The sequence below is a fragment of the Nothobranchius furzeri genome, chromosome 13, assembly GCF_043380555.1.
Source record: "Nothobranchius furzeri strain GRZ-AD chromosome 13, NfurGRZ-RIMD1, whole genome shotgun sequence".
Lineage (NCBI taxonomy): Eukaryota > Metazoa > Chordata > Actinopteri > Cyprinodontiformes > Nothobranchiidae > Nothobranchius > Nothobranchius furzeri.
Window position 1 is genome coordinate 23,713,661 of NC_091753.1, and position 18,810 is coordinate 23,732,470.

The following is an 18,810-nucleotide window of genomic DNA, read 5'->3' on the forward strand; positions in this document are numbered from 1 at the left end:
TATGTGTGTGACAATGATACTCAGAATAAGAAAAATTGCTGTGGTGTGATTCCCTATTGCTGTACGCTTCATCTGGCATTAAAACACACACCATGTCCAATCAGCCTATACAGGAGTAACAACCTTGGTGGTGATGGGTCAGCTGATGGCACTTCACGCAGAGTGTTCAGAATATATCAGGAAGACGCTGTGACACCTGGCTGTCCAAACCTGCTGCGACATAGTGGAGAGCAGTTCAGCTCCACCCATCTGAAACGTACTGGCTTGATCTCATCTTAGCAGAGTACAGCCTAATTAATGTTCCATCTCATCTCCCACAAAGTTTTGCCTCCTCCTCAGGTCCGGGTACTGGCTGCTTCAAGCATTAAGTCCGGGATCACAGGCGACTCCGAATAGGCACAATTCGTTTTCCAAGTTTTTCTTTAATCTGCGTCACAGGTAGCAGTCAGGCATCCATTTTAACTTCTCACTCACTTCTTCTTTCTCACATACTTCTCTCATCCTATCTATCCCAAGTGATAGATACAACACCCTTGAATGTTACATCCAGGTGACAGAGCACATGCGCACAATGCTGGAGCGCAATAAAGCCTCTGCAGGAATTATCCAGAGCTGTATCTCTGCGATTTAAGCTAACTACAGTGTTGGGAAAGTTAATTTAAAAATGAACTAGTTCAAAGCTCAGTTCATACATTTTAAAACAAACTAGTTTGTTTCTTAGTTCATAATTTAAAAAATTTTGAACTAAGTTCACTGTTCCAAAAACAAACTAGTACATAGTTCTTTTTTCTTCTATACAGGTCCTTCTAAAAAAATTAGCATATTGTAATAAAGTTCATTATTGTCTGTAATGTACTGATAAACATTAGACTTTCATATATATTAGATTCATTACACACAACTGAAGTAGTTCAAGTCTTTTATTGTTTCTAATATTGATGATTGTGGCATACAGCTCATGAAAACCCAAAATTCCTATCTAAAAAAATTTGCATATTTGGTCCGACCAATGAAAGAAAAGTGTTTTTAATACAAGAAAAGTCAACCTTCAAATAATTATTTTCAGTTATGCACTCAATACTTGGTCGGGAATCCTTTGCAGAAATGACTGCTTCAGTGTGGTGTGGCATGGAGGCAATCAGCCTGTGGCACTGCTGAGGTGTTATGGAGGTCTTCCTCCAGACTCTGGCACCTTTATTTCCGAATGACATGCAAAATTTGCTTTCATCTGAAAAAAAGTACTTTGGACCACTGAGCAACAGTCCAGTGCTGCTGCTTTGCAGCCCAGGTCAGGCGCTTCTGCCGCTGTTTCTGGTTCAAAAGCGGCTTGACCTGGGGAACGTGGCACCTGTAGCCCATTTCCTGCACACCTGTACACGGTTAGCCTGGCAAGCCAGACTAAATAAATGTATTATTTAGTCTGGCCATGCTCCATTGACGGCTCTCCGTTGTGGGGTGGGTTCTACCGTTGTCTTTCAAATGATCTCTGCATTCCATTGGACAATGAATGTGACATACTCTTGTTTCACTCTGTTGCATCATCCCACCCACCAGGCATATAGAGTGCCCTGATTGGCCTACAAAGCGGATAAAGCTCTGTGATTTGTTCACTAAGCAGATAGAGCACTATGACTGGCCCACCATTATGGACCAATCACAGCTCTTTATGTGTTTGAAACCCCTCTAGAGAGCTGTGATTGGCTAGCCAGAGTCCTGGTAGGAGCTGCTGAGGTTCCAAAGGAGCATGCCTAGACCATTCTTTGCAAAGCAAGAATTTGGTGTAGTTCACTAGGCTAGTACACGGTGGCTCTGAATGTTTCTACTCCAGACTCAGTCCACTGCTTCTGCAGGTCCCCAAGGTCTGGAATCGGTCCTTCTCCACAATCTTCCTCACTTTTTCCTTCCCACAGACTTCCCACTGAGGTGCCTGAGGGGCCTTGATACAGCACTCTGGGAACAGCCTATTCGTTCAGAAATTTCCTTCTGTGTCTTACCCTCTTGCTTGAGGGTGTCAATGATGGCCTTCTGGACAGCAGTCAGGTCGGCAGTCTTACCCATGATTGCGGTTTTGAATAATGAACCAGGCTGGGAGTTTTTAAAAGCCTCAGGAATCTTTTGCAGGTGTTTAGAGTTAATTAATTGATTCAGATGATTAGGTTAATAGCTCGTTTAGAGAACCTTTTCATGATATGCTAATTTTTTGAGATAGGAATTTTGGGTTTTCATGAGCTGTATGCCAAATTCATCAATATTAGAAACAACAAAAGGCTTGAACTACTTCAGTTGTGTGTAATGAATCTAATATATATGAAAGTCTAATGTTTACCAGTACATTACAGAAAATAATGAACTTTATCAAAATATGCAAATTTTTTTGAAAGACCTGTATATATATATAACTTATGAAATAATTTTCCAATATTTGGCACCCATTCAGTCCACACTCATACCCAGCTGCAGTTTTTACCCTACAGTATATTCTCAATAATATGAGGAAAACATTATTTGAACAGTTTTTTATGGGAAATTATTAAACGTTCTTAGGAAGCAGGCTGAAGTAGCAAACTCTAAGTGCAATATTAAACGTGCAAAATGTTAAAAAAAACGTATAATTTTTCAGTTAAGTCCCTTTTCAATTTTTCTGAAGGAACTTTGACTCCTGCACACAGCATAGACGTAGAAGAGTAGACGCCGCACCAACCGCTACTGCCTGTGTTTGGCAGCTATTGCGGGTTCTACTTTTTATAAACTCTATGGTCAACAGGATGTTTTAGCTAGGCTTTAGCGCTGGAAAAGCTCCGTGGCGATCTGGAGCTAGAACGGCAAAAGAACGAGTTCATAAACCCGTTCACGCAAACCAGGACAAACGCACTCACTTTTACGTTCGTCAGGCAAAATATGAACGAGTTCAGTTCACGTTCCCAAAAAAAGACGAACGAATTTATGAATGATTATTCAATGAATGCTGTAACATCCAGCAATGGTCAGTTTTTAGGTACAGTTTGACCATTAAACATCTGGCCAAAATGGAGACACAAGACTGCATGTGTCCCCTTAGCCTGCCTTCATCCCATCAGCCTGCTCAGAGCCTCTCTGCAGCTCTGAGCACAGATAACCAATTATCAACAATAATGTTCTCTCCTCAAGGTCCATCCTTATCGTCCTACAGGATTCTTCATGCTTAACACTCGCAGCTTGGATCAGTTGCTAAATCAAAGAATGACTTCCTAAATTACATATGAACTTCTAAAACTCATGACCTAGATAATCATTAAATAAACGTTTGTTTATTGCTACTTATAATAATTATAATATAATGAAATGCTTTCATTAATCTGTGCTCAATGATTGAAGTTTGAAATAAATGTTATGTTATGATTACAGTGATTGAAATACGTTTCAGCATGTTGATATGACAAGGTCATCACCATTTGAACTCACACAAGAACAAAGTAAGGTTAAGTTAAACTCATGACACATAAATAGCCTTTACCCAGATCACAGCATCCGGTATCAAAGAAGACATGTTTCTGAGGTTGTCTCGGTAACCATTCCTCAACCTGTCAACCTCTGGTTGGCTACACAAATCATAACATGAGAACATTAAAACCGGATCACTCTGGTGATTCATCAGTTCTTGAGAAAGCTTCAGACCGGCCATCTGAAGCAAAACCTCTTTAACCATCAAAGTTTTTGACACGCCATCAAAATCTTTTTTGCACCTGCAAAGCTGATACAGCAACAGTTCCTGCAGAACAAGCTGATACTGTTCCGACTCCTTGAGTCCCAGACGCGCGGTTCCATCCACCTGTCGTGACCCGAGACATCTCTGGATGGAAGAGTCGGTGCCACGGTATTCTACAGCCCTTCGGTGCCCGAGGTCATCCGACCTCTCTGACCTTCGGATCCACCAAGAGGGTCTCCAGAACGGGTGAAGTAGACACACAGATAGTGTCTGATGTGCTTTTGATAATAATCAACTTCATTGCTTAGTGCAACCCAAATTCTTTTACATCCAGAACTCAGCTTTCCTAGATAGGGAAGTTCTGATAACACTGCATTTACACACAGGTTCATACATCATATCTAGTTCCATCAATCACAGTAAAATGTTAGTTAACTTGTCATGTTTTAATTGTTGGTAAAATAAATTCTTACTTTTATAAACCTGACTCTTTTCTGAATCAAAACGAAGTGTTTACAATCCCTGAATAAACTAAGAATCCTGGAATCTTCTGATGAACCCAGTAAAGATGAAGCAGGGTTGATATTCTATGTTTAATTCAATTCAATTCAATTAAAATCAAAAATATTTCATTAATCCCAGAGGGAAATTGATTAAATTGATTAGATAGAGTATCACAGCTTATTGGTCATAAGTAGAGGTAATATATATATATATATATATATATACATATATATATATATATATATATATATATATATATATATAGAGAGAGAGAGAGAGAGAGAGAGAGAGAGAGAGAGAGAGAGAGAGAGAGAGAGAGAGAGAGAGAGAGAGAGAGCTCTTAAATCACTCAATTTCCAAAACCCTACAACGCGTTCAGGCACAACACTGGCTAACAAAACAAACCTAGGGATTTAGATATTACTACTTTAGATCATCTAACGCATCTTTGTGCAGATGAACAAAAGAGGAAACATCTCAAAGCTAACGTTGTTTAGCACAAAGCTTCCAGATCTGTTTGAAACAGATGACATTCCTCAGAACCATCCACCTGGACTTTACACAGGTGAAGCAACAACAGTGTAACTGCATCTCTTGTGCGTTGTGGGGGTTTATACTGAGGGATCGCCGTTACACGGTTCGTCTTTGACCATTTCTCCGTTTATTCAGATGAGCACGGAAACACAAACGGAATGACATTAGAGGCTGCCCGCTTCAATTAAAAACACATTTTGTGTAATCAATGTAACAGCACAGGTCACACACAGAACTACGCACCACACTGGCATTATCAGTTTCACACAATTTTTTTTCTCAGGACTTATCTGCAGCACATCTGGAATGCCTCCACTCGGCTAGTGCTTCTCCCCCAGCTCCTCGTCCCCCGCGGCCAAACATAACTATATAAAAAAGCATACAAATCAATAAATGGCTATAACTTGTTTGTTTCTGGACATATGGGGCAGATATTTTACCTTTTTATTCTGTCATGAGGCTAAGGCTCCCATGATTTTTATGGGTCATCCACTAGACCTCTCTTCATGGCCGTTAACCATTGCCTTTGGTGTATTTTGTCAGCTGGGAACCTATGAAATTTGATATTACTGTCCTTATTTCATCCATTTGTGCAGCCTACAGTGCTGCATTACTTAACCATGCAGATACTTCTTATTTCACTGCCATTCAGCTGTTTATTGACAACTTACAGCTAAACACAATGGTGGTCAACGGGGAGGTGCCGGCCTCTTGCCTTCCAGCCAGAAGTGGAGGGACGCGAGCTCACGAATGTGTTGTCACATATCAAGGGGTCAATAAATTCTTAGGGGTCAAGCACTGGTGCATTTGGGTAACCCTTTATGGGGCACTCATTGAAATAGTTTAAAACTTATAATTGCAACCCCAGGGTGTCATTGTGCTATATAATGAAAGGGACATCAACAAAGCCAAGCCATCTTACAGGAGGAGGATAGAGAGCTACTCTGACAGCTCGTGCCTCAGGTTGATGACCTCAGACCAATTTAGCACAGCTCTTTTCTTTACCACTCTGGATTTAACCATGTAGATTCCCTTGTCTCTAGAGTCCTTCTCCACATCTCAAGTGTACCAATTTGTGGTGATGCTGCTGTTTGGCTTTCTTGGTACCCAGCTACTTTTTCTACATCTTGCAGATGCTGTTCTTGCTGCTACCTACCTAGATTATGTGATCATCCATAGTGGCATGTGGATGGAGCACATGCAGTTGGTCACAGCCAGACTCACTACTAACCCTAGGAAGTGGGCAGTTGGACAGCCAAATGTACAGTGTCTGATGGGCCATTTAAGGGACTGAACAGGTGCAGCCTCAGCTAGAGAACTTCAACCCAAGACCAAAAGGGAGGCCATGCAGTTATGGGGCATGGTGGGTTACATGAAGTTCATTCTCGATTTTGACAACCTGACCAGGTCCTTTCTTACCTGATACAGAAGGGTGCCTTAGATCTGTTCCAGTGGACAAGACCTTGTCAGAGGGCCCTTGAGAGGCTTAGCAGATTCTGTGTGGGAAGCTTTACACGGCTGTTTTCTCTCTCCCTTTTATTCTGCAGACTGACGCCAGGGGTTGATTGCTATTGCTGTACATCAGCCAAAAGCAGAACTGCTATTGCCTTTAGGTCCAGTCCTTCTCCCTCTGTTCACACCACACTGCTACAGTAACTTTATTGCATTAAAGATGCTAATGCACAAATAATTTGTTGATACCTGGCTGGTCAATAAGCAATGGGCACTTATGACCATGGATGAGTTCCTCCAACGTTCCAGCAGACAGGAGAAGTAGAAGTTTGGCTGGCTGTTGCCCTGGCCTATGTTGGGTAGCTGTCTGGGCAATACTAATCAAGTTTACTTTAAACTGAGGGAACAGTAAGAACACACTGGCCATAAACCATTACATGCTGGAAATACTGGTTCTGCTTGTATTCCCATGGTTTTGCACTATGGTGCAAAATGTTGATTTTGTGGTCTTTGTGGTGGTCAGTTGTCAGCAGCATGTGAATCAGAACCTGCAGCAGTCGGGGGGGTGGGGGGTGGGGGTGGGGTGTGTGTGTGTGTGTGTGTGTGTGTGTGGGGGGGGGGGGGGGGGGGGTACAAGCCGGACAGGTATACGGCCTAGGAGGACAGAGTGAGGAGACGTCTTAAAGACACTGTCTCTATCTTCTTCCCATTGCTGTCTTCATGCACTCCAACATGCTGAGCCTCCAGCAGAATATCTGTTATCTCTGGTCACAAAGCAGAACATTGTGTGTGTGTGTGTGTGTGTGTGTGTGTTGCTCATGTGTGTGGACAGTTTTCTCAGATTGTGAACATAAAAACACACATGCGTTTGTTACTGCTTTTCTCTCTCTCTCTCTCTCTCTCTCTCTCTCTCTCTCTCTCTCTCTCTCTCTGTCTCTCTGTATGTGTGTGTGTGTGTGTGTGTTTGCTTGTCTGAGTGTGTGGACTCTCTGCTCCTTCCACTCTGCATTAACATTCATGGAGTCACCAGGGCATGTCAGAGCCAATAATGACCCCAGAGAGGGGGTTCACGATGGGGGAGGGCCACGGAGCTGCCTGGGGGTTTGGGTCTTGATGGAGACTAGAGGCATAGACCTGCTGGAAAAAATAAAATAAAATAAAAAAATAAAATTCTAAACAAAGTGGCTCCAGTCAGCCATAACCTTATGCCCAGCCCTTAAGGTAGGCTGGGTACTAGTGCAGGGGTACTCACATACAAATCTTAAAGGGGCACATCAACATTCGTCCACGACCCAGCGGTTTGTGGGGTACATGCATGCCATGCTCAGCTCTCACTGCTGCATGAGAAAACTGTCAGTGCACCACAATGGAACAGAAAGTGAAACCTAAAGTCATCAGCTCAGACTGGAGCTCATCATTGGGTGCATATAGAACCTGTGCACACAAAATCACGTCAACTCGCAAATCCAATGTTGATTTGTGTAAATAATTCTAGCTTGGGAGCCACCGTGGGCCAAAAAGGTGCAGCTTGTTTGCAAAATCCGGCCCGCGGAGTGAGTACACCTGCCGAGTGTTTCAGAACTGATTCCTGTAGGGCTGTCACCATCAGATCAGGATCCAGATACAGATCCATGATTCAGGAAGCTGAGTGAGCAGCTCAGAACATCTTCTGTTAGACGTTCCTGGTTGTTTTCCTGAGTTGTTGCAGCTACCAGTGTGTGTGTGTGTGTGTGTGTGTGTGTGTGTGTGTGTGTGTGTGCGCGCGCGCGTGTGTGTGTGTGTGTGTGTGTGCGCGCGCGTGTGTGTGTGTGTGTGTGTGTGTGTGTGTGTGTGTGTGTGTGTGTTTAGTGTATAGAGATTCTCAGATGCTGATGTATGTCTCAGTGGTTCATTAATAATTCACCAACCAAACAGTTTAAACACAAAGATGTGAGCTGTGTGGGTTGCTGGTAATGATTACTGATTACTTTTTCATTTCACCTGTTTTTCAATCAGCAAAATCTCCTTGGCATGAATTGTTTATCATTTCTTTCCCAACAATGAGTATTCAAGCTATTAATAAAATTAAGGAAACACAATGTTTTTGAAAATAAAATGTGAGCTCATCAGATCTATTGGACTAGCTGATAAAATTTAATAAATTATCTTTAGCAGAATTTTTCCACTTGTCTTTTTGTCCAGTACAGCTGCTGGTCGGAAGTGTGTGGGTGATGACGTCACAAACCTTACACAGAACACCTCCAACTAGGAAAATGCCTGAAAACATCAACAAAGCTCCAGGTTGTAGCATTTCAGGATCCTTCAAAATAAAAAAGGAGGAGGAGTCAATAAAAAAGTCAAAATACCATCGCTGGAGAGATGTTTTCCTAAACTGGACTGGAATTGTTCTGGTTGTATCAAAAATGACAGGGTCTGATTTTATTTGATTGAAAATGTGTTCTGATGAACAAAATAACTCAACAATAACAACACAAGGCCTTTTGGGCATTGCAGATATTTTCTGGTTTCATATTTGATTTTCTTTTTGATCTCAAAATAACTTTTTTTTTTATAAGAAATACTGTTTTGGTTGTTTATGTTGACAGTTAAATTTTAATTAGCAAACTTCCCCTGCTTCATTTTGACACAGCGCTTAACACGATAAGCTCACGCCGCTACCGTCTGACAGTAAACAGAATTATGAGAACTTGTAGTGAAATGCAGACACGCATGGCTCCTGTAGTTTCTGCGAGACCCCACTGCTTTTACACTCATTAGCTCTCTGTTCTGCCTTTTTCCTTTTTCTTCAGCAGCTGAAGTTCCTCTCAAACATCTGAGTCTGCACTCAGCAGAATGTCATGTACTTATGACATCATCCTGCAAGGAGCCACTAGGAATGCATAGTTATTCTCGTTGGGGTGAAAAGTTAAAATCGGCTGTTTATGTTTGTTCGTTTAGCAGGGAGACAGTTAGCCTAACAAGCATGAATGCATGTGTGTGTGTGTGTGTGTGTGTGTGTCCACAAATGCACACATGTGGTATCTTTGAATTTAACACATATGAGCAGAGTTTAATACATTTCAACACAAATGAGAAACTAAACCTCTGAGGAGTTTATCGGGGGACTCTGAGACCAACAGCATGTCCTCCTTCACCTGAGTGGAGATCCACTTCTGTCTGAACACAGAAAAATGTACGCAGAAGGTCTCCAAGTTTGCTTGTTGAGTCTCTTCTTAACTGTAACGAACCACAACCCAGAAGTATAACATTTTAAAAGTGAAGAATCTTAGAAAACACTTCTGGATCTTAATTTCAAATTTCTTCAAACAGAAGAAATGTACGAACTCTCTCATCACATGATGCAAACAAGGGGGCAGTTAAGGCAGCTGGCTTTACTCCCAACATGGAAGTGACAAAAATTGCAGTTCCACGCTGGCGGCATGCTCCCTTCTCCCGAGGGTGCTGAAACGCTCGCCCGCCTGTCTTCCATGCTCGGCCTGTGGAGCTCTCTGAGGGAGATTACAGAAAAAAACGCTGCTCTTTGAGTTGATTTTGGAGTTGCTTAACCTTCGTTAGCTTGAGTTAGCATGTAGCTATTCTCCCGCTGATCTCCGATCGAGGTGGAGCACGACCTCGTGGAAGCGGCCTGGGTGCCCAGTTCTGATCACCGTGGTCTGAGGCACTGCTTGTATTCTAACACTCTATGTTAATGCTACATGGGCGACCAGCATGACTACAGCCTGGCACTGAAGCCAAGTGGCTGCACGTGCCAGCTTCCCTGTAGCGCCTTCTTCACTTCTTGTGTTAGCTAAGTTAGCTAGTAGCTACATTTGTTCCAACCCTGTTCTAACCGTAATAGCCCCACTCTTAGCTCCACCTCTTTTCCTATTTTTCGATTGTTTGGGTGAGATGAGACCTGTGACACTGTCAAAATGGTGGTGGTTGGAACCTCCCATTTTCCCTAAAAAAAACGCAACACTCGAGCCTATGTCCTGTATATATATATGTTAATGGATCTCTGCTTGTTTAGGAATCCTAATACAATAGAAAAAGAAATGAATGCACACACATTTATATAAAAGGTGTGCATTTGCAGGTGTGTCTTTTTTCCATGCAGACCACCGGCTGGTCGGACATTTAAAGGACCAGGTGCTGCTCGCCCCACACACTTTGTTCTTTGAAAAAACATTTATTCTGTGCACGCGTGTATGTAAGCGTGGTCATTCCCCAACCCCCAACCCTCAAAGGTCAGTGGCTCCTTTAATGTTGGCCTCATAGATCACCATTATTACTGTAGTCTATTGATTCCTATGGAGATGAGGCCCGCAGCCGTGGTTCTGGGTGACTGAGGCTGAGGTCAGGGTTTGCCTCTCTCTGGCTTTTCTTCAGAATATAAAATCCAGCTAAGGGATACCAATTGCTCAGCATGCTGATCTGGTTTGAAGGACAACCAGGAATCCAGGAAAACCTTTCCACATTAGAAAGATTAAACATGTTCTGCTGCATCCAAGGCTAAGACAGACTGCAGGTTTGCTGGGTTTAGTTTGATGATATGATACAATGGCAAAGGGGAATGTTCTCTTTGTGAGATGCAGGAACTTTACCTGTGACCGTGATAATCTTTCACTTTGGGAATAACAAGAATTCAACTCTTGGACATGTTTAAACCCTCTAGATAGGAAAACATCAGACCAGGTGTATACCCCGACACTTCAATCTATGTAATGAAACCTAATCATCACAACCTTTCTGGAGAAGTTTTAGACAGCCACTAACTTTGTGATAACCTAAACTCAGACAATGTACATTGTTTGGAGCTTGATTTGTATTTGCATTAAAACTGTGTGAGGATTTACACATTTCAAACATTTTAAAAGTTGATCACCAAATCTATCATTCTGTGGAAAGATCTCCCAACATCCTTTGGCTGTGAATTGTACAAACCATCAAAGACATTAAAACATCAGGTCAGTTAAATAAAGTACAACTTCCTGTGATCCGTTTTAACTCTAAAGGATGTTTCTAGTAAAGTCTACCTGAGCTAGAGGTGGGAGCCAAAACCAGTTCTTGTTGAGAACCAGTTCCCACAGTTTCAATTCTTAAGAATCGTTTGCCGTTTTTGCAAACGATTCCCTCATCAGTCCCAGTCGGCACAAATTACCATGCTTGTGAGTTTGCATGTGTGTGCTCAGACAGAGACAGCTTCAATCAGAGGAAATGTGCGATAGTGAATCACGAATGCAGGAAGCCATCCGCTGGCTGATTCTATTCACCAATCAGAGGATCCCCCTGAATTTGAGCTGACCAACCTGTCAGCAGTGGGTGTGTTGGACCAGTTCAGTCTGAAGAAGACCACCTTTGGAAGAGAGCTGAAAAACAAAAAAGATCAGATGCATGTGGAAAAACGCCAGGCCAGCTGGATGTGAACTCCTCCCGTCATATCTGGGCATTGTAGAGCAGGCTCTGATGTGAAAGGGGCCAATCAATAACTCTTAATGTGGACGCTCAACATACTCAATAAATAACCTGATGTTTACATACATAATCCTGAACTGGAACAATGGTGTCCACTATAGTGGACAGTAACAAATGTCCTCCATAGTGAAATGTAGGATTGTCAGTCATAAATGTCACATTTATCCCCTATCTTCCTCATGAAATACATGAATCTTACCCAGTAAAACGTGTTCGCTGCAAATATGAAAATTATTTGCAGGCTGCTAGTCATTCATCCCCAACTTCTGTTTCCATCAAAGTGATTCTGAAAAAGAGGTATCCAGTTAGCACTTTTGTAAGTAAGTAAGTACATTTTATTTATACAGCACTTATCGCAGACATAGTAACACAAAGTGCTTCACGTAGAGCGAAACAAAATAAAACAAAGTCATACAATCATAAATAGATTAACATCATAAAATCAAAATGCTCTCACAACAGAATCAGATTAACATCAGAAAAATAAAGTCATAAAATTATAAATTTTCATAAACAGCACCCAAAATAAGAAAATAAAAGGTTTAGTTAAAAGCAGCTTTAAATAAAAGGGTCTTTAGCTTTATTTTAAAAGTGTCCAATGCTACGTAAGGATAAAGGACGATTATTCCAGAGTCGGGGTGCAACAGTCTGGAAGGAGCGATCACCTCGACTTTTATATCTGGTCTTTGGAACTTCTAGAAGGTTCTGGTGTGTGGACCTGAGGGCTCGGGTTGGAGCATAAGGCTTTAACAGTTCAGTAATATAGGGAGGAGCTTGACCATGTAGAGCATTGAAAGTTATAATCAGGATTCTAATATGAACTCTAAGGTTAACAGGTAACCAGTGGAGAGACATTCTGTTTGCTCCAGTTAGGAGCCTCGCTGCAGAGTTCTGGACCAACTGAAGGCAGTCAAGGGCTTTTTTGTTAAAACATGTGAAAAGTGTGTTACAGTAAACTAGACAGGAGGAGATAAAGGCATGGAGAACCATTTCAAGTTCATGTTTTGACACCAACCTTAACAGTTTGGAGATATTTCTTAAATGATTAAAACTGTTTCGGACCAACGTTTTTGAATGACCTTCAAGAGACATTGATTGGTCAAAAATAACACCCAAATTTCTGAAGTTTGTCTTGACGGAAGAGGGTAAATGACCACGTTTTAGACTCAGGGAACCATGTTCTCAGGGGCAATGATCAGACATTCAGTCTTTTCAGAGTTTAACTGAAGGATGTTATCTTCTAGTCAGCTGGCGATAGCTGAAAGACACTCTAGTAATTCAGACAGTTTATAGAATTCAGAGTCCTTAATGGAGTAGTACAGCTGAAAATCATCTGAATATAGGTGATAAGAAACATTATGAAAAGAATCATGTATCTGTCCAAGAGGGTGTATGTACAGCAGAAACAACAGTGGACCCAAAACAGAGCCTTGTGGTACCCCGCAGAACAGATCAGTAGAATCTGACATGATTTGGTTTATACAGACACTATAACTTCTGTTAGAAAGGTATGATCTAAACCAGTCTAGAACAGTTCCAGAGATCCCCACCGAGTCACCAAGTCTGTTAATTAAGGTGCTGTGATCAACAGAGTCAGAAGCTGCAGAAAGATCTAACATTGCTAACACTGTGAATTCCCCATTGTCTGCAGCCATCCTGTCACTGGAAACTTTAAGCAACGCTGTTTCTGTTGAACGCTTTTTACGAAAACCAGACTGGAATTTATCAAAACTGTTGTGTAGTTCCAGAAAAGCAATCAGTTGATCTGCCACAACCTTTTCTAATATTTTAGAGATAAAGGGTAATTTAGAAATGGGCCTGTAAATTTTAGGCTGAGATGTGTCCAAACTTGTTTTTTGAAGGATAGGTTCAATGATAAACGGTACCGAGCCAAATTGCAGTGATACATTAATAAAATCTACAATGCATGGGCCAATTAGGTCAAACATCCTGATTTACAAGGTAGTAGGAATGAAATCAGCAGGGCATGATGTTGGTTTCATGTGTTTCTGAATGAGGCAAATGTCCTGGAAATCTACAGGAGCAAAGACAGACAATGATTGAGAGGGATGGGGTTGGATGGGGGTGGGGTGGGGGGTGGGGGGGATAGGAAGTAGATGTGGGTGAAAAACTTGCCCTGATGTGATTTTGTTCTCAAAGAATGCTAGAAAGCTGCTACAGTCAGACCTTGAGTAAACTGGCATAAGAGGGGCGTGAGGTGAAACAATCTGGTTTATGGTGTCAAACAGGACTTTAGAGTTATTTTTGTTTACAGCAATCAGCTGAGCAAAGTAAGTGGCCCTGGAAGATTTCACCGTCTCATTCAGAAATATTATCAGTTCTTTAAAGTGCAGCCTGTGACTTTCTAATCTAGTTGACTTGCAACGTCTCTCGGCTCTGCGGCATGGGCTTCTGAGACTGTAAATGTTTTGATTAATCCAGGGACTTTTTCTCTTGCTAGAAAAGTAAACAGGAGCTAATTTATCTAAGATACTGCAGCATTGTTTATCCAATGACTGGATGAACAAGCTTGGATCACCACCTTGAACTGAGCTGCTGTCAAATAATATAGAAAATCCATCCACTGCTGACTGATTAATGATATGTCTCTTTGATTTTAGGTCGTGAGGGACAGATTCAACATTAGATAGGACATTAAAGAAAATGCAGCTGTGGTCACTCGCATGAACCTCTTCAACATGTAAATGATTGATGTTTAGTCCCAGAAAGAAAATAAGATCTAGAGTGTGGCCCATTTTGTGTGTGGAGCCTCAAATGTGCTGCTCTAAGGCCCTGTCCACACGTAGCCGGGGATCTGCCAAAACGTAGATATTTTTCTACGTTTTGGCCTGTCATCCACACGAAAACTGAGTTTTTTCACACGAAAACGGATCTTTTTAAAAACTCCGGCCAAAGTGAAGATCTGCGTTTTCTCCGTTTTGGGTGTCTGCGTGTGGACGGACATAACCGGAGTTTTAAGGTCCGCAACGTCACTTTCCGCGACAAAGCAATGCTGACATCACGTGTGCGACCTGTGTGTACACTAGCCGGCATCATGGAAGCCCTCAGAGCTGCGCTCTGTCACTACCCGATCCATCAATTGTCCAAGCGCTTTCTGCTTGTTTGTTTTTGCAAGCGGAATTACTGCTCCTTGCGGAAGACCACAGACGAAGGACGAGGTTAAGAACGGGGGAAGTACTGCCGCCTACAGGTCTGGCATGTCCTTAACAACGTATTTATCCGGGTACGTGTGGACAGAGTTTTTTTTTAAAACGCGGTGGTGTGGATGCAAGTTTTTGGAGGGGCAGATATTGGTTTTTAAAAAAAACCCGGCTACGTGTGGACTAGGCCTAAGTTAAAAGACTCCACAATAGACGCATGAACTCCACTGCTGTGCTACAATTAGGATTGTTAAAATCACCAAGGATTAAAGCTTTTTCTTGTTTGGTCATTGTTGATAGCAAATCTGCTAATTCAGAGAGAAAAGGGCCAGCTGGACCGGGAAGTCGGTAGATTAAAATACAGTGAAATACATGTTGTAACCCTGCTTTGATGACCTGACATTCAAAAGTTGTAAAAGGGCCATTTTTCACCAGATTACAGACGCGTTTGTCCTTAAAGACCACAGCAAGACCTCCACCATGACGTGTCGGGCGTGGTGTGGTAAAGACAGAGCAGTTTGGTGGACATATTTCATTGAAATGTACAAAATAGCCATTTTGCTGCCACGTCTCTGTAAGAAAAAAATAGTCCAACTTTTCTCTGGTGAACAGCTCATTTAAAATAAAGGATTTGTTTGAGATGGAGCGGGCATTTAACAGGGCACATTGAACTGAATCCTGGAGAACAATTTTCTTCTTAACCTGTTGGAGAGGGATGAGTTGTAAACATCTGGTTTTCTGGGTTCTCCGGCCATGAATACAGTTTATGTCTTTGCTGGTTGATAAATGAACTGGAATAGGGAAACTTTTGGGTTTGTCAGGTGAAGACAACATTTTAGGAATTGTGACCTTTGGAAGACACACAGAAGACTGTTGCTTCATGGGAGGACTGTAGGGAGTGATGTTATTTGAAGTAGAGGTTTGAGCAAAGGCCAAAGAAGGTGAAGATCTCTGGGATGTCAACTGTCATGTCTGTGGAAGGGAATCCACCATAGATTCAATTCAATTCAAAGATACTTTATTAATCCCAGGGGGAAATAAGAGTTTCAGTACACACAATTCTGAGATCAGACATACATACATAGACGTAGACACATGAAAGGAATTGGTGACAGTGGTCATTCACAACCTGAGTCGCACTACCTTAATAGAGATCATAGGGTTTAAATATGAGGATTGAGTCAGGTGGAGGAAAAAAAGGCACTTCAGAGTTACCCTCCACAGGGAGAGCAGCTTTGTTATGCAAAAAACACCTCAGACAGAAATGCCACAGACTTCAGACATCACACAACATAAGCGTCCACTAGGTGGGGAGGTAGGGTTTGGGTCTCTCCTCACATCAGTGCATGCAGCCGCAATGAGCAGCGCTCGTCACCTCTGTTTGGACAGGGGAAGTAGGACATTGGGTTATAGAGCACAGTGACTCCTGGAAACGATTCAACGGCCTTCACCGGTCGCAGTCCCACCCAGGCTGGGATAGGTAGACAGAGTTGCCATGGCGACGGCAGCATTCCACATTTCTTCTGAGGGGGCGTAATCACTTCAGCCTCACAGGCTCAAGGGCACCAGATTCAGATAAGAACTTGTTTTGGGACCAGACAGAGATAATTTCCTCTCTGTTTTAAAGTTCCGTTGGTCCTCAACCCCTCTAAATCCAATAATGGCGTAATTAATCTATCCCATTCCGTGCTGACCCGTCAACTTTCTCCTTGATCAAATCCACCTTCTGTGCCAGAGTCTGAATCTCTGCCAAAGTTCCAAGCTTACGACTCATCTCGACAATTATATGAGTTTGTGCGTTCACAGTGCGATGTAATCCATCCCTGAGCTCCGGGATTGAGCCAATATTCCTCAACAGCTCATTAATTTTCCAGTAAGCCAGGTAACCACTCAGGCCAAAAAGCAAGAAACCTGACACCACAAATATCCAGACGTTTTCAGAATCCTCTACAGACAGTTGAGAGAGGAAGATCAGGTTCCACTGTTTCCAGGAGTCCATGATATGCCCAGCTGGCTCTGTCCCAGAGGAGCATCCGGGAGCCCCTACTCCCGTTCTCATCATTGAAAAAAGTTTGTCAATCGCGTTGACCAGGTCCATTTTTAATAATTTCCAGTTTCCAGAAAAAATGCAGAAGCGCCGTACACTCAAAGACAGACAAAGAGCCTTGGGATAAGATAGGGAGGAGAGGAGGAAAAAAGCATCTATACTCTCCAAGAGCCGGAAGAAGAAGTTGTATATCTATGGGACTGCACAGCATACCGGATGTTAGCAGTGAGCATGCTTGAGCCATGTCGGTTAGGGTGAATACCATCTCACCTGAAAAAGGAGAAACGGTTCCAAAACAGGTTAAAATTATCGATGAAACTAAAACTGTGGGACCTGCAAGCAGACTGAAGCCAGGAGTGGAGAGAGAGCAGATGGCTAAAATGTCCATATCCATGAGAAACTTTGGAGATTGGGCCAGAGATGAAAACAGGCATTCCACTGCTCTTCAGAATGTCAAAGAGATGGTTAAAATGCTGTTGAGTGATGACAGACTCCCGGGGTGTGACATAGTTTGATCCCACATGAATGATCACTCTTTTAACTGAAGCAAGGATGGAGTACAGCAGAACAGGAAGTTTATCCAGGAGAGGAGGTATGGTGGCTGATGGAAAACATCTCGTCATGATGATAAAAAAGTGGACATTCTTGATTATTGAATCACCTACCAGCAAAGTGGTAGGTGAAAACAGATGGGGTGTAGACGGCTCCTGATTTGTGTTCCCGTGGTGGAGGATTCTGGGTTTGGGTTCCTGTGGTGTTGGGGAACTGGAGGGTTTGGGGTGGAGGGTTTGCCGTGGAGGAGCTAACCTCCTGAGCCAGGGCAGGAGGTCCAGCAGAGTGTCGATGCACAGCATCCCTTAGTACTTTGCGTCGGGCTCAGAAGTTGAGGTCTAGGGGGTAAGAGACTGCTGAGGTTGCTTCTTCCGGACTACAGGCTCCTGCTAGATGGGATTAAATGGTTGGGAGGGAAGAGGAGGCCTGGGTGAATCAACTGGTTGTTCCTTAGCAAGTGGAGAAAAGCGGTTTGAAAGATTGAAGTCAGGTGGGGAGTTGGGATCAACCACAGGGGCTCTCCTATGGCCACGTACCACAACCTCTGACCTAGATGAAAATTGTCTGTTAGTGCAGCCAAACGTGCAAGCTATATACATTTTACTGTGAAATTAACTAAACAAAAGTGACACATGGCTACCAACGGGCTTGTTGTTTTAGCTTCACAGGAGTTTCAACATGCATAAACAGTTTCTCTGCTGTCCATCAGGGTAAATGGGGTGGTCCCATGAATGGTGTGTTGCCATGCACAAACGGTCAAAAGCACCCAAAAGGGGCAGGGCTTTCTCACTTGTTTCACCTAAACTCAGTTGAGAAAGGCTAAACATCTTCTACTAAATTTGTCTGAGTTATACTACGTAGTGCTACCAAAAGTCACAGCTCACTCTTCCTGTTGAACCACTTGTTCTGCTTTATAATATTTGTTGGCTTTAAAAGCTGCTGGGCTTTAAAATGGATGAATATTGTGACAGAATTGTGAACTATTCATAACAAATATGTTTTGGTACCTATGCAGTAGATCTAATGATCATTCCGTGTCTACCAACCATGTGGCCCTGTGGTTATTTGAGGATGCTGCTCTGTCGGTACTTCTGCCTCCTGCTCCTGTATAATCCACGGACGCCCTCCTCTCCATCTTCATTCATGTGACCCTGACCTACAGCCCCGAGTTCTTTGCCACTGTACTTCAGCTTTTTGTCACGATGACCTGCAGGTCAGTCCACTTCCACTCGCTGCCTGTTGCCACGCAGACAGCCAGCAAGGACCCAGCTTGAGCTCCGCTGCTGGTTCCTATGCTCTCATCAATCATCCTCTTGCTTAGATAGCAACCTTTGCCACCTTTACTAATGCTGCTTCCTCATTGGTAGCAAGAGACAATCTGCTCTGAATAACCTCACCAACATAACCTTGTACTGGTAAAT